The sequence below is a fragment of the Zosterops lateralis genome (assembly GCF_965231275.1).
Source record: "Zosterops lateralis genome assembly, chromosome: 7".
NCBI classification, from domain to species: Eukaryota; Metazoa; Chordata; class Aves; order Passeriformes; family Zosteropidae; genus Zosterops; species Zosterops lateralis.
In genome coordinates this window covers 465,800-480,707 of record NC_139767.1, presented here as the reverse complement: position 1 = coordinate 480,707, position 14,908 = coordinate 465,800, and the positions used below count along the sequence as shown (strand labels likewise).

The 14,908-nt window shown below is 48.9% G+C and overlaps 1 protein-coding gene across 6 annotated transcripts in view; it reads right to left on the bottom strand.

The window, feature by feature from the left end:
• Positions 1 to 14,707, bottom strand: part of HDAC4 (histone deacetylase 4) — a 172,319-nt gene extending 157,612 nt beyond the window's left edge. For 4 of the 6 annotated variants that reach the window (XM_083865586.1, XM_083865590.1, XM_083865589.1 and 1 more), the window contains exon 1: positions 14,055 to 14,133. The gene's annotated coding sequence lies outside the window, so the exon portion shown is untranslated. Of the gene's footprint in view, positions 1 to 1,533; positions 1,604 to 14,054; positions 14,134 to 14,607 lie in introns of those variants that run through there. The other 2 variants (XM_083865587.1, XM_083865588.1) reach the window with 2 other exon arrangements.
• Between the last annotated feature and the right edge of the window lie 201 nt (positions 14,708 to 14,908).

Below are 14,908 nucleotides of genomic sequence, written 5' to 3'. Positions count from 1 at the left end.
ACAAGCAAGAAAAGCAAGGAAGGAACAACTGGCACCTCTCAGACTCCAAGTTTCAGGTTCTTTATTATATATTTATCTTTTTTATAACACCATCAAAACCAAAGAGGAAGAAAACCCTTTAAAGAAGTACCTCCAAGTTACTTTGACAGACAAAGGCCAGCAAACTTTTGGAACTTACTTCCCAGGTGTTGCTCCCAACATCACAGTGGTTCTTCAACTCAGTGTGAAGGAAGAGCACCATTTACTTTAGGATTTACATTTTATATGTCCCATTTTGCCTGTTTGCACAATGTGAACACAGCAAGGCAAACTGGAATTTTTCCTGGAAATAAGAAAACTGGACTGCAAAGCAGCCAGGGCACCTCTGCAGGTGGGGTCTCACCTGTGTGGGGCAGAGGGGCAGAATCTGCCCTTCCCTGCTGGTCACAGTTCTTGGGATGCAGCCCAAGATTTGGGGGTTTGGGATTTCTGGGCTGCAGAGCACTTACCTGGGTCATGCTGAGCTTCTCATCCACCAACACCTCCAAACCCTTTATGGCTTTTCACACTAAACAGCACAGACAGAATACTCGTCCCAGCAACTTGCTCCTCTTTCATGATGGGAATGAAGCAAAGTAATTTACACCTGCTTTCATCCCTCTTCAGCCTTTTAAAACATCAAAGTCCAACCTTGTCTGGGCGAGGGGGGGGGCGGGGGGGCAGTGTTATTTGCTTTACTGAAGCTTCGGATTTTGCACCTTTCCAGGCTCCTAAATCTCCTCCTGTAATTCCTGGCTAACAGCTCCAGCTTCTACATCAGGAGGAATTGCTGGGCTTTCAAGATAAGTGGCCATTAGTCACCAAAGCCCTGCTCTGCAGGATCTCCTCTAACCTTATCCACCCTATCACCTGCTGCTTGGGATACTCTGAAATAAATGAACAGGAAAAAATACAAGGTGAAAACAAAACAAATCCGAAGACTCTTGCGTGTATGCGTTTATCTGGATCCATCTTGTACCTGACAGGAGGTTATACTGAGGTGGGGTTGGTCTCTTCCCCCTGGTAAAAAGTGACAGGACAGGAGGAAACAACCTCAGGTTCTGCCAGGGGAGGTTAATGTTGGATATTTAGAAAAACTTCTGTGTGGAGAGAGTTATCAGTGCCTGGGCAGTGGTGGAGTTTCCATCCCTGGAGGGATTTAAAAGCCATGTGGATGTGGCACTTGGGGACACGGGTCAGCGGCAGTGCTGGGGGAACTGTTGGATTTGATGACCTTACAGACCTTTTCCAATCTAAATGATTCTGTGTTTCTATGAACATGATTAATAAGTTACATTATGGCAGAGGGGGAAAAAATGGCCTGACAGCCAATGTCTGCAGCCACCTCCAGCCAAGTGCAGCCCCTTCCTGAGGGAAACCATGCACAGCTCCAGCACACTCTGACAGACAAACACCTCCTCGGGATGTCAGGCAGCTGAAAATTTACATTTCAGCACCAGTTTTACATTCAAGTAAAGCGCAGGGCCACTGCAAAGCAAACACGAGTCCCATTACCTCAGAACACTCGGCATGCAAAGCACACTCCAAGGCTGGGGCGGAGGAAGAAGACTGCAGGAATTTTTTCCTGAAATGGAATGGGGAGATAAGATCGAGTGAAAAGGAGTAGAGGCTGCTGACATATCTAGTCTCCCAGAAGCCAGTAAATATGCAAATGGACTGCCATTTCTCCCAGTAACACTCAGAACCAACTTTGATTCTGCTAAAATATATCGCATTAAACAAGGGAGATAAGCTCAGCACTGAATCCACACAGAGCAGCTCCCTTTGACCAAGACAGCTTTACTTCTCACTCCAGGAAATCCTGAACTAAGCTTTCTATTCAAAGAGTCTCCACTCTGATTATCACAGTGTTTATGAATAATTTTGGCCCTTTACCTTTAGCAGTCTGATTTGCAAGTGCTATTAAAAACTCTACATAAAGCCATAAACCACCCTGGAAAAGCTGCCCCCGTCCAGTCCCAGTTACAAACCCTTCCCCAAACCAGGAAAGGGCTTGCTGCCCCAAAGCCACAAACTGCAAATTTCACCCAAGATGTCAGAGAGGAGAAAAGAAAGGGTATATTGAATGTGCATCCCTAGAGACAGAGATTACAGAGCAAGAACTGAAGTTGATGTGATCTGATAGCAATGATAAACTCTGGAGATGATTAAAGGCATTCCCTGGATTTTAATCCATCTGTTGTCCTTGGGGTTTGGACAGACACACCAGGCAGAAATATGGATGGATGAAAATATTAAATATAGACATGATTTGTTTTCACATACATGAAGTATATACCTGTGGAATAAATAGATGTATATTTAAACACCAGAGGCAAAGAAAGCATTTCTTATTTTCACTCCACTTTATATGCCTATCACTTCTGAATCAGCGAGATGAGCTCAAAGGCCAGTGCTGGCTCTAGTCTGAGATACATATTTTGCACATTGCTAAGCAAGAGCAAAAGCAGCTCCGCTCTGCCATGGCAGGGGTTAAACTCAGCCTCACTAACTGATTCCATTCAATGAGACTGTTCCCTAACAGAGGGAAAATAGTACAACCTGCACTCATCCTCAACAGCCCTTGGCTGCTCTTCCAAGACTCCAGCATGCAGGCAACAGCCTAGAGAACTTCAAGCAACCGTCATCAAAAAATAAGCATGTACAGAAGCTAGGGAGATGTAAAAAATAAAACCCAGACCTTTGCAGGCTAAATAAGCCTCCCACATGAGGGATAATACAACAGAAACAATTTCCCCAGCAATGCCACGCACTGCAAGGAGATGAAAGCAGGCTCCAGCCCTCCAGCAGCAGGACCTGCAGGCAGCAGGGAGGCGTCAAGAATTCACAGGAGCAGGAACCCAGCCCTAAACCTGTGGCAAACACAGCAGAGAGCAATTTAACAGGAGGTCGCTGGGGAAGGCTCCCAGTGCTGCAGGAAGGTTATGACAAAGCAAGTTTGCTGGCAGGTAGGAGAAGCAGAGACATGGACAGGGCTGTGAGGGCCAGCTCCAGCAGAGAAGAGCCGAGGGAAGAGGGAATAGCCCAGCAGCTGGGAAATGTCAGCCCAGGGAACACCTGTGCTCACTTGAGCTCAACCCATGCCCCTTCCATCGCAGGCGGCCCCAGCACTGCCCTGGCAGGAGAACACCAGGACCTGGCCTTGGTTTGCTTCTGTTTCTAAGCCACACTCCCTGGCTGGCTCCAGCATATGCTCAGAATTCCCTTATCCCTATTCCAAGGCTGTCATAATTGCCATTTTTGCTGCCAGTGCTAGGAAGGAGCCTCAGAGCTATATGCTGAGGCCCTGGAATTTAAATATACGATAGCACTGTAAATAAAAGGAAACAAATTCCTTAAGGAAAGTCTTATCACATGCAAGATCAGTTCCCAATAGTAACTGCTCAGCTTTGACAAGAGATAAATATTTACAGTCTGAAACAGAGAACACCTTGTGTTGCAATACTGGAACGCAAACCTTGTCAGTCCTGGTATCCTGAAGAGAGGGTTTTGATATTTTAAAGACAAAAATTAGAAATTAACTCCCGAGCTGAGCACTTAGAAGTGTACACACATTATTGTGCTCATTTATCCCACCAAAACAAAAACCTGAAGGTAGTCATACAGAGAAATTGTCAAACATGTTGAATCCAGAACAGATTTTCTCAAAAGGAGACCTCATCCCTCAGGGAATGTAGACAGTTTACTGCAAAAGTTGAAATTATTGCCAAGAATATGCTGCCTTTTTTTTTTTTTTTTTTTTTTTTTAATTTAAATATAGTCTAAGTTGCTCCTCTAAAACAGTCCTCTAGCAAATGCAGACACTGAAAATTTTTCCTACAGGAGCAAAAAGGCAGCAAGGAGGATCACATGTCCATACTAGCTCCTTGGATTGGGGCATCCCACTCCAGGAATACCCTCGGGAAGAGGGAAGAGAAAGCCCAACAGCTAAAGCCTAAGCTATCTCTGAGCATGACACCCAGCCTCCAGGCCTGATCAGCTCTTTCCAACTAAGGAAAGAATGTGAGGAATGACATTCACACTGGCACTAGAAGATTGAAGGGAAGTGTACAATGGTTGGATATCCCTGTCCTGGGGAGGGCGATAAGCCTGGTCCAAGGAGATGCTCTCATTTCTGCATGGGTCAGGTTGCTCAGGTTTGCTGCCATTTTAAACGAGGTAGGCACCTCATTAAACACGAGTGCTTTTTTTTGCTGCACTGTCTGTGTATCTGTGCAGCCCAAACTCCCGGTTCTGAGAGGACCCGCATGAGTCCAGCCGGGCTGAGCTGCTACACAGCAGGATTTCATATCTGAGGTGCAATCTTCCTCACCCAGCTGCTGTTGGGGCTTTTATGGCCCGCTCCCTTTGAAGTGGGGCAGCCCAGTTGCTGGTGGCTGATGGAAGAGTTCAATGTCTACCTGCCACTCTCAGTTCCCTTACTTCCTCCTCCCCTTCCCAGGGAATTATTCCCCTTGGCAGAACTTTCCTGCCTTGGCCTGGCTGCTGCTCCACCATCCCATCCCTGCAGTCAGCCAAGCCTTATGTTCTGTGCTCAAGTTCTCTGTTTGCTCCCCAGCTTCCAGCATCCCTGCACAGCAGATTATTTTTAGACAAGCATTTTTAGAGCAAAACCCAGAAGAAGCACACTTTCAGTGCCAAACAGAATTCAGCTGTGACTCTAACGCTGTCAGCTGACAGGAGGACACTTGGGTTTGGTGGCCACACAACACTGGTGTGACTCCGTGGCTGCCACCCAGGGACAATGCTGGCCCCTGGGCTTTCCCAGCTGCACACACCACTGGCCCTGGGCTACCACAAAGGATGGTGACTCTGCCACGCCCTGGGCAGCTCTTTCCAAACCCTGACAACTCTTTCAGGGAAGAAATCCCTCCTGATGTCTGCCCCAAACGTCTGGCCAGAGAACTGTGCTGGCCCAAGAGAGCCGAGAGCCTCCCCCTTGGGTCCACATGAATGTTTGCACTTTGGAGTCACTGCTCACAGCCAGCTCAAGGCAAAAGGGAGATCCCTGCTGGCTTTACCAGGTGCTGAATCAAGCCCTTAACCACCAATACAGATAAGGAGAAGTGTCCCAATATACAAAGTGAGGCTCCCGGCCAGCTTTATCATCAGCTTTCTGGGGTCAGAGGTGGTTTTCAAGTTCTAAATATAATATTCACCTTCTTTTGACTATAGCTTGTTGTTTCAGTGCAATTACAGAATAATAGAATCAGATCCAGCAGGTACCACCACCACCTTTTTCTGTTAACAGAACACAACCTAGTAGAGGCAACAGCAGCAAAGAGACACCCAGACACAGCAACTGAGATGAACAAGACCGTGAAATCTGTGTAAATCCACCCAAAATCTGCAGGGATGGCTCAGAAATTTGCACAGTGAAAGTCTTTTCTCCTCTCAACAGCTTACAGAATGTCCTCCTGAACAAGACTGCAATGACGAGGCCATCTTCTACAAGGCATAAAGCAGCCAGTGACAGAGCCACACTTTGCCCTGAAATCACATCAAGCCTTTTTGTCCACTGTCCCAGAAGTCTCCAGCTTTTCTGCAGGTTCAATAATTTATAACACAAAACCTCAGATTACTTTTCCCCGTCACGAGCTGGTGGTTTTTGCAAAGCTTCAAGCAGGAAGTGTTTTTCCTAACATTAAATATTTCATTCACCGTTATGATTAGGCCCATCCTCAAAGGCTCCATCCGAGGCACAGGGAGCAGATGAAGCAGCAGGAATGAATAAGGGGATGAAGAAAAGCCTGACAAGGAGAGGCAAACGCAGCCCCCAAGGAAGCATTAGGTACCAACCATGTACAATCAGAAAAAATACTCCTTTCTAGACCTCTCCCTCCTCCTTTGATCATGCCTCCAGGCCAATATCTTGTGAGAGGCAACCCTGACTCAAATGTATCCTTCAGCCACCACCAGGATCTGACAGCAGGTATCAGTTGTGGAAATAACTAAGTGAAGAACATTTCCTCCCAACCAAAGCACTGCTATTTGACTCAAATAAGAAATCTGCCTTGGGTAGGAAAAATGCACAACAGAATCCACATGGAGAGTAATTTATTTTGGGAGATTCACATGCATCAGGTCATGAGGAAGAACTGAAATACAAATGCACATCACAGTAGCCAGTGTCTGTCCAAGCCCACTGGAAGGGCTGATCACTCAGCAGGACATCCAGCACCAGATCCCAACTGACCTGACTCTGTGTAGCCTCTTTACTTTGCCTTTGCTTCCTCTTCGGCATACAGCAAGGACAAGACATGAAGTTTGAGCGTTCTCACCACCCAACACACCCAGGCCCTCGTTGCCCTGCTGAGTAAGAGCAGCAGTAGCCCTAAAGAATGGAGAGCTCAGGTGACCTGTGCAGTAATTCCCATCCACAGCAGGGCTCAGGGGGACAGAATCCAGGGGCTGGTTTGCTGACCAACCGGAGAAAGAGCAGTGTCAGACCAGGCTTTCTGCTTTGCAGGGGGAGCAAAGATGGGCTGAGCTTTGCAATAGCCCACCAGAGATCCTGCTCACATTCATGGAATGATTAAGGTTGAAAAAGACTTGTAGGACTATCGAGTCCCACCATTAACTCAGCCTGTCCCTGAAGATGCTCCAGCAGCACAAACCACATTCAAGCTGTGCCATCTCCCTCAGAAGGCAGCAGGAAGCTGAACTTCACTGTGTTCTTGCCCTCTCCAGCTTTAGAAAGGTGCCAGCCCCTTTTTAAAAAGGTGTCATCCCTCCACCAAGACCTCCACATGATCCAGTATCCTTTGAGTTATTCCAAAGCACTCTGTGCTCCCCTTTTCCCCAAGCAGGCTGAAGAAATAAGCCAGGCTTCCTGGCAGGACACATGCCCTGCCATGCTGCACGAGGCCAAGCTCAGTGTCACCTCCTGGAGACCCCGTTCAAGCCATGCCTTGGACAGGTCCCTCTCCTGACTCACCCACAGCACTGGGGACAGCAGTTTCCTTTTATTGGAAGTCTCTGCTGGCTGGACAAAAGACTCTTTTCACTTGAAGAGACAAATTCCACATATGCAGTGCTGTAAAACACAACCCAGCCTGCAGGAAAGCTCGGTTTCACCCATGAATTCTTCCCTCAGGACCACCCTGAGGGACAGTCTGCACACAGCTCTTGCCTTTCCAAAGCTCCCTGGGAATTCTGTGATCTTTGCATCTCTATCTGTCTGCAGCTGGACCCACTGCATCCAAAGTCACGGCCAACAGCCCATCTTCCATCTCATCCCACTTCCTTCCAAACCAGTGTTATCAAATACCTGCCCACTTCTCCCTTCTCCCTGCCCTGAGCTCCCAAGGCTAAAGTTCACAGAATGTTCCAGTTTGCACAACCCTCGTTACAAAGGTGTGAAAAATGTGATTTTTCTTCACTTTTATACACATTATTTGAGCAGAGAAGCAAATATCACCACTCCACATGCACATGAACCTGCAGCAAAAGGCAGCCCATTTTTTTGGCTCTCCAAGAGAACCACCTGTATTGAGGATTTTACCAGAATCCACCACAAATGGCAGTAACAAGAACCAGGTAACTGTAGCTCCCCTGGGGAAAAATGTAACCTTCCAAATGCTTTGAAAAACAGTCCTTTACTGAGAATTTCTTGGGAACAGCAAACACCAGGATTAATTCCTTGTTTCAGGCTCACATTGACAGCCCTTTTCTTGGAGAATGTTTTGTCAACACAACCCCAGAACCAACCTGAGCATTATTCTCCCAGACCAAATGCAACATAAGCTGTTGGAGCACATCAGGAAAATCCAGACCAGAGAAGGATGTGAAGTGACTGGCGACAGCCCAGTGATGAGTAACTACTATTCCTCAAACTGGAGTTAACACAAATTCTATCAGCAAACCAATGCTCCAGCACACACATGACAAATGGAAGTTCATTTTACACAGAACAAGACACAGTGTACTAATGCTCCTAGAATTTAACTGTAATTAAGTCTCACTGACAGACACCTCATTAAAGCGCCACTTCTCCAGAAAAATTAATAAAGTGACTTATTTCCTACGTGTGAAATATCAGGGTTTTTCACTGCTCATGAAAGATACATGGAGTTCAGTACAGCTGGATGTCAGTGCTCCCCGGAATGAAGGAGTGACACGCTTAAAAAGACATTTAAAACAACGCATTGCTGTGCTGCCAAAACCCAGGCTGAGACGCTCAGCCCCTGCACGTTATTTTATCCTGTGACAGCAGAAAATAAAACCCCTAAAATACAATTCTTCTTCCAGCAGATACAGACAGATAGATAAATAGATAGATGAAATAACTGGCTTACTATTAGAAAATAAAGCTTAATTAAAATAACCTAGTTTTGGCCAAACTAAAAAAAAAAAAAAAAAAAAGGGATTCTTGTGGCCCAAAGATCCAGTCTTCCAATTGCAGCTTTTTGGGGTTTAAATGCTTCTTACGTGAGGAACAAAGGTTCAGACACTGATGAGGGGTCAGAGGGCTGAGTGTGCCCAGGACCATGAGCCAACACACATTCCTCTGCACTGGGAGATGGTTCTTTGAGGCACATTTTAATCAAATTTCTCTGAGGTAATATTCAGGACAAAAATGAGCTAAAAAAAAATGAAGCTGATCAAGATGTGCCCAGCAATGAATGCCACAGAAAAGGCCTGGATTTTCAGAGGGGAAGGCCAAGCTGTAATTCCTTGCAAAGGGAAAACCACTTTTCAAGAGATTTTATGGTCTTTTTCTAATTGTTCCCTTTCTCAACACCATTATGCAACCTCTGTGTGCTTTCCTGCTTCTCTACCCCCATTTATTTCACCCATTCTCTCCCCACCAACTTCTTATAAATGCTGTGAAGCAGCTCCTTTAAGACAGACAGAAATACAGTGCAGATTTTTTTTCCTCCTCCTCCACCTCCTCTTAGTTTAAACTGCCCAAATCTTTCCGGTGAAGAAGCATTGCCCAAAATCTGCTCACTATTCAAGCAGCCCTGGCAATGACAAGCAGCACTTCATGAATCATCTGTTATATACTGCCTTATCAACATGGTCCACTGCAGGAGAAAGTAAACGTGGCCCAGTTTGGGCTTGTGCATAACACAATCAAAATGCAAGTGGCTTTAATTACAGGAGGGCTCTGAGGAGTTCCTTCATCCAAGGATTCAATATGGGCTATATATATATTTATATGTATATATATTTGAAGCAACCTAAATCGAACCAAAATGCTAACAACCATTTCCTCCCCCACCACACGCAGCTTTTACTTTAATATTTTAAAAGACTATTTATCCCTTTTACTGGTTTCCAATATTGCCAGATTTCTAATTATGAAAGCAGATAGCTTTAGTGTTTCTGCTGTTTGTCAGCTTCAGCTATTTGAGGTGAACACACATATTTTTATGGGGTTTTCCCCCTCAAGCCAGACCTCTAAGCTCAGCAAGTGAGGGGAACTTTGCACTGCTCTGTTTCCTTGCACTGCTCTGGAGCATTGGCATACCTGGACCTGGAGAAGCTGGGAGCAAAGGTAAATGGAAGGGAGAAGCTATCTATGAGGGAAAGGGGCTCAAAACTGAAAAGCAATTGTGAATTCAGTGTCAAGACACATCCCATTGACTTCTCTGCCCAGTGAAACACACCTTTACAGAAATACAAACTCAAGGATTTCCAGCAGGACTCTGACAAAATCTAAACCCACACAGACTCAATAACAGGATTGAAAAACATGATGGAAAAGTGATGGGATAACTGGAAACAAGCTAAAGGTGAACTGGCAGAGCAACGAAGTAGAATGTGACACCACTGAAGAAGCCAGCCAGAAGAATACTTGGCAAATATTTAACAAATGCCATTACCAGTGGCCCAATAACATGTTCAATTAATATTTTCTTGTGGTTTGGGACAAGCTCTGCCATTTGAAACAGGCCAGCAAGATCCCACTGAGCAAATAAACTCCTCTGTGTATACTCACCCATGGGGTACAAGACAAGCGAAATACAGTCCCAAGAGCTTGGGTTCACATTTTTTATACATAAATATACAATGCTAAGGAGTGCACAAACACTTCTTTAGATGGAGGAGGACCCCAAAGAAGCATTTTAACCCCAAGATTAAGCTGGCACAGCTGGGCAGCGAGCACTCAGGCTCTCAAACCCTGAAGGAAGCATCAGTTAACCCACATAGAACCAGGGTCTCGACACACATGGAGACAGCTGGTTACAGTCACCTTATACACACAACCTGGAACACCAGCATGAGGGGAATGCTGGAAGATGAAGGAAAACTCTCCTGAAATATTTGATTTATCCCATCTTACATATTTATGGGCAAGTTTTAGTCTCAACACTTCGTTTGCAACGTGTTTAGGCACTTCAGATATAGAAAGTCTGCAGCTTCCCCTGATTTGAAACCTGCTAATGAACCTCGAGGACAAATTTCAGGCACTGCAGCAAGTTTTTGGATCACAGATACACCTCAAGCTGGCTTTAGAAGATCTATTCCCCAGAAAGCACAAAGCATTTGAAAGAGAGATAAAGAGGGCAAACTGAGCTAAACTCACAGGCAATTTTAACCTTTGTTCTGAACAAGTCCTGCTCCTCACCCCACAGTCCCACAGGGAATTTAAGGTTGAAGACTCAACTCTAGCTTTTCAGCAGGCTATAAACAGGCAGCTCCTGTGCTTCACTTCTGCCCATGGGAGGAAGGAATCCTCCCTGGGAGGGTGGGGAGGCCCTGCCACAGGCCGCCCAGAGAAGTTGTGGATGCCCCTGGATCTCTGAAAGTGCCCAATGCCAGGTTGGACACTGGGGCTCAGGCCAACCTGGGACAGTGGAAGGTGTCTCTGCCCCATGGCAGAGGGTGACACTGGATGAGTGCCACTCCCTCCCAACCCCAACCATTCCACGATTGTATGGCCAGGAGAAAACCAGGCACTAACCGTGGGGGCTGCTGTCACTCTGCTCAAGCTGTTGCTCTCCAGGAGTGGGGAAACCACAAGGCTGGCACATCACAGCCTGGTGCCGAAAGCAGAATGACCTGACAAATTGGGCAAAGCCTCCACCCAAAACCAACCCTCAGCTAACACAGGTCCATGGGACTTGCAAACCTTCCCACACCAGATGCTCCAAGGGCTCAGGAGGCAATCTGGAGTTCAAGCCCTTCAAGATTTAGGCAAAACTTGTTCCTTCAAGACAACCCACTGCCATCTGGACCCACCTAAATATCTCCTATCGGCTCCAGCTACCAGGTAACTCCTTCAGGAGTTCATCGATCTCCAGGTGTCTATAAACACATCACTACTAGTTCAAGAAAAAAAACCTCATTCTTGTATTTACCTTTTTTTGTATTTACCCTTTCCTGCTGTTGCTGCACTGCTGGTTTTTATCTTTTCTGCCTTAATGGGATGTTGCCTGTGAAACATAAGCACAGCAGAGAGTTGCATCTTCACCAGCCCAAAGATTACACAAGAAACTGATCTTACTCCTTTTCATCTACTCTTGGAATGGTTTGAGTGAAAAGGAACCTTAAAGCCCATCCAGTCCCACCCCTCTGCCAGGGGCAGGGACACCTTCTCTTATCCCAGGTTGCTCCAAGCCCTTTCCAACCTGGCCCTTCTTTATTTTCCTGATGATTCACCATCAAAAGACAAGTAAGAAAGTGAAACTAATTTCCACTGCAGAGATCACCTGCATCCCACACCAGGACCTGGGTCACCTCCACCTGTTATCTCCCACCCTGGATGCTCCCTGGCCTTCTCAAGAACATGGTAATTCACACCTGGCAGTTCTCCTCTACTTAAGGATAGTCTGTTTAGGAGATGGTAGCACACAGCCACAGGCTGCCCAACAGACCTCTCTTCCCAAGATTTTCATGCCTTCCTTCCACACCTCCATCCCATTAAGCAAATGACAAATTCTTCTGATGTTCTGAGCTGATTTTCAAAATGCTTTCTCTAATCTGTCTCCTTTCTTAAAGCTAAGTCCTGAAGCAAAACAAAAACAAAAAAAAAAAAAAAAAAAAACAAACCAAAAAAAACCAAAAAAAAACAAAAAAGGGTGACAAAGTCTAAATTGTGAAGATTTAAAGATGTTTTTCCCTAAGTTTAGACCACCAAGGGCACAACTTAATATCAACACCTGGCATCTGTCAGATGCATATGCTAAGGCATATAAGGACAGAGGGAAAAAGCAGAGAATCCTGGAAAGCTGCATCTTCCACATTTCACCCAGAAAATCTGCAGTCACTAAAACTTACTCTTTCTAACTGGGTGGCATTTTACATTTCCAAATGTAATTGAGTGAGTGTGTTGCCATGGTGACAGCAGGGTTCTGCAATAACTTTGTTGCCTTGTAAATGCTGTATATTTGTATACAAGCAGCTGAGCTTTCTTTAATTCAATGCCCTCAACTCTACCAGCAAGGCTGCGGAGCAACAGCAGCAGCTTTTTAGGCTGAGAACTCCGAACAGTGGTGCTGGAAACATCAGAAATGATTAAAACTCAGCACTGCGACTGACCACATTACACATACACACACACACACAAAAAAAAAAAAAAAAAAAAAAAAAAAAAACCTGCCAAGAACCAGATTATTATATAAACTTCAGAGCTCCTTAGCTTTTAAAAATGTTGCTGCTACAACAACAACAACCAAGAAAAAAAGCACAATTCAGATGATTAACTCCAGGTAGATTTGGCAAGAGCAAAGCACTTTGAGGGCAGGGAATAAATGCAGCACGAGCCCCATTTATTGACAGGGCATAATACCAGTAAATCAAAACGCATCAGCCAGGGGATTATTCACTTGCTGTGGCTCTCGGTGCCAAAATACCGATTGCTCCATCTCCCCGGCCTCCAACCAGCGCTATGAGGACAAGGGGATGTAGCTGTGGAAAACGAGCACGGCACCGAGCTGCCTGGCGGGAGAGAAGCGGGGCAGACAGGAGAGAGCCAATGCCTCGCCGCACGCCCCATCCCAGAGTTTTACAAGGCATTTTCACACCCTGAATCCACCCACACCTTCCCGACACCAGATCCCCACTCTTTGAGAGCGTTTTGAGAGCTGTAATCCAGCCCGGAATATGAGGCAAGGCTGAAACACGAAATCCGCTTGTACGGGCGTTAGCGGCGACGGGTCTGATTTATGCAAATCTGCCAAAAAAGCCTACTGACAGGCAAAAAATCCACCAAAACCAGCACCTTCCCCTGCCGCGGAGTGAGAGCACAACACAATTACGCAAGTGCTTTGAGCGAAGCGTAGGTTCTCTTCCCCTCCAGCCGCTGCCCAGAGCCGAGCACTGACAGCGTCAAATTATTGTTATGTAAATCCATCCGCTCCGCCGAGCTGTCACAAACACCCCGGAGAGCAAATCTGGGGCAGCGGGTAACATTTTGGGGGAGCGCCGGGATCCCGCAGCATCTTCCCCTGATAAATCCCTGCAGCAAAGCCCACACGCGACGGCCAGGCAACATCTCCCTCTCTCCGCGATCCTCCGCCAGCCCCAAACCTCGTTTTTTTCTGCTTCATTTCGCCCCGCGCAAGCCAAGGCTTGAGGTTTCGCAGCGGCACACGTGGTTTATTCGCCCTCGAGCCCCCAAAAACGGAGTTCTGACGGCGAGGCTGCAGTCCCTGGGCCTCGGACCTGTCATTGCCACCGCCGGGCTCCCCGAGACCACCGCGCTGCCGAGGGCAGCACCCCCCGTTTTCTCCTCCCGGGCACAAAAAAAAAAGCCATTCTGAGGCTTTTTTTTCAGGAGAAGGTGGGTGACGCGGGGCCCTCGGCCGAGCCCGACAGCCGCGGGGAGCGGGACGAGAGGACGAAAACTTTCCCCAAGTCCCGCGTTATTGCCACGATAAGGACAAGGGAAGGAGGCGCGGAGGAAGAGGATGGAAGAACCGACCCCGGGCCGCGGCCCGCCCGGCGCTGCAGGGCCCCGCCGCGGGCGTCGCCCCCGCCGCAGGGCCGCGCCCGCCCCGCCGAGCCGCGGGGCCGGGCCCCGGCGCGGCACTGCCCGCGGCCCGCCCGCTCTACCGGTCACTCACCGCTGCCCGCATCGCCTCGCCGAGCCCCGCACGGACCGAGCGCCGCCGCCGCCGCCGGGGGGGACGAGGCGGAGCCGCGGCCGCCCGGGAGGGGCGGGACAGGCGCGGGGGGGTGGGGCTGCAGGCAGCGGCAGCCCCGCCCGCCCATTCACAAAAAAAAACCGGGCCCCGCGCGCTGAGTGGGCGGCGGTGCTGCCCGTCACGCCCCCCGCGCCCCGCCCACCCCGCCCGACCAGGCCGGGCCGATTGCGCGCGGCGACACCGCCCCGCCCGACGCGCCACCCAATCAGCGCGCGGCCTGGGTCACCGTGCCGCTCAAATCCGCCCGCCACCGCCGCGCGGGCGCCTCCGATTGGCCGCGCGAGCTGCCCGTCACCGCCCCCTCCCACGGCCGCGGCGCAGCGGCGACCGGCGGCCCCCGGGAGCGGCTCCGCCGCGCCGGGAGCCCGCCGGGCGGGGAGGCGAGCGGCCTTAAAGGGCCCGTACCAAGGGCAGCCCGGGCTCTGCGGCGGGAGCGGCGCGGCTCGGCGGCGGCGGATCGCCGCGTACTGACCTGGGCGTCGGGCGAGGAGGGGACGTTGCGCGGCGATGGCTCCCCCGGCGCGGAGCGCGCCACCGACGGAGTCAGCCCGTGACGGGTTCCGCCATCTTGGAAATTTTTTTAGATGGGGGAGTCACGTGGTGCAACCATTTTTTCCCCGTGGCCAATCAGCGGGCGCGGGTTATTTATAGGCGCGCGCGGGGGGGGGGGGGGGGGGGGGGGAAGGGGTCCGATCGGGCCCCGCCCTGAGCCCGCCGGCCACGCCCCGTGGCGCGCGGCCCGTCACCATGGCGACGGGGGGCGGGACGGGGAC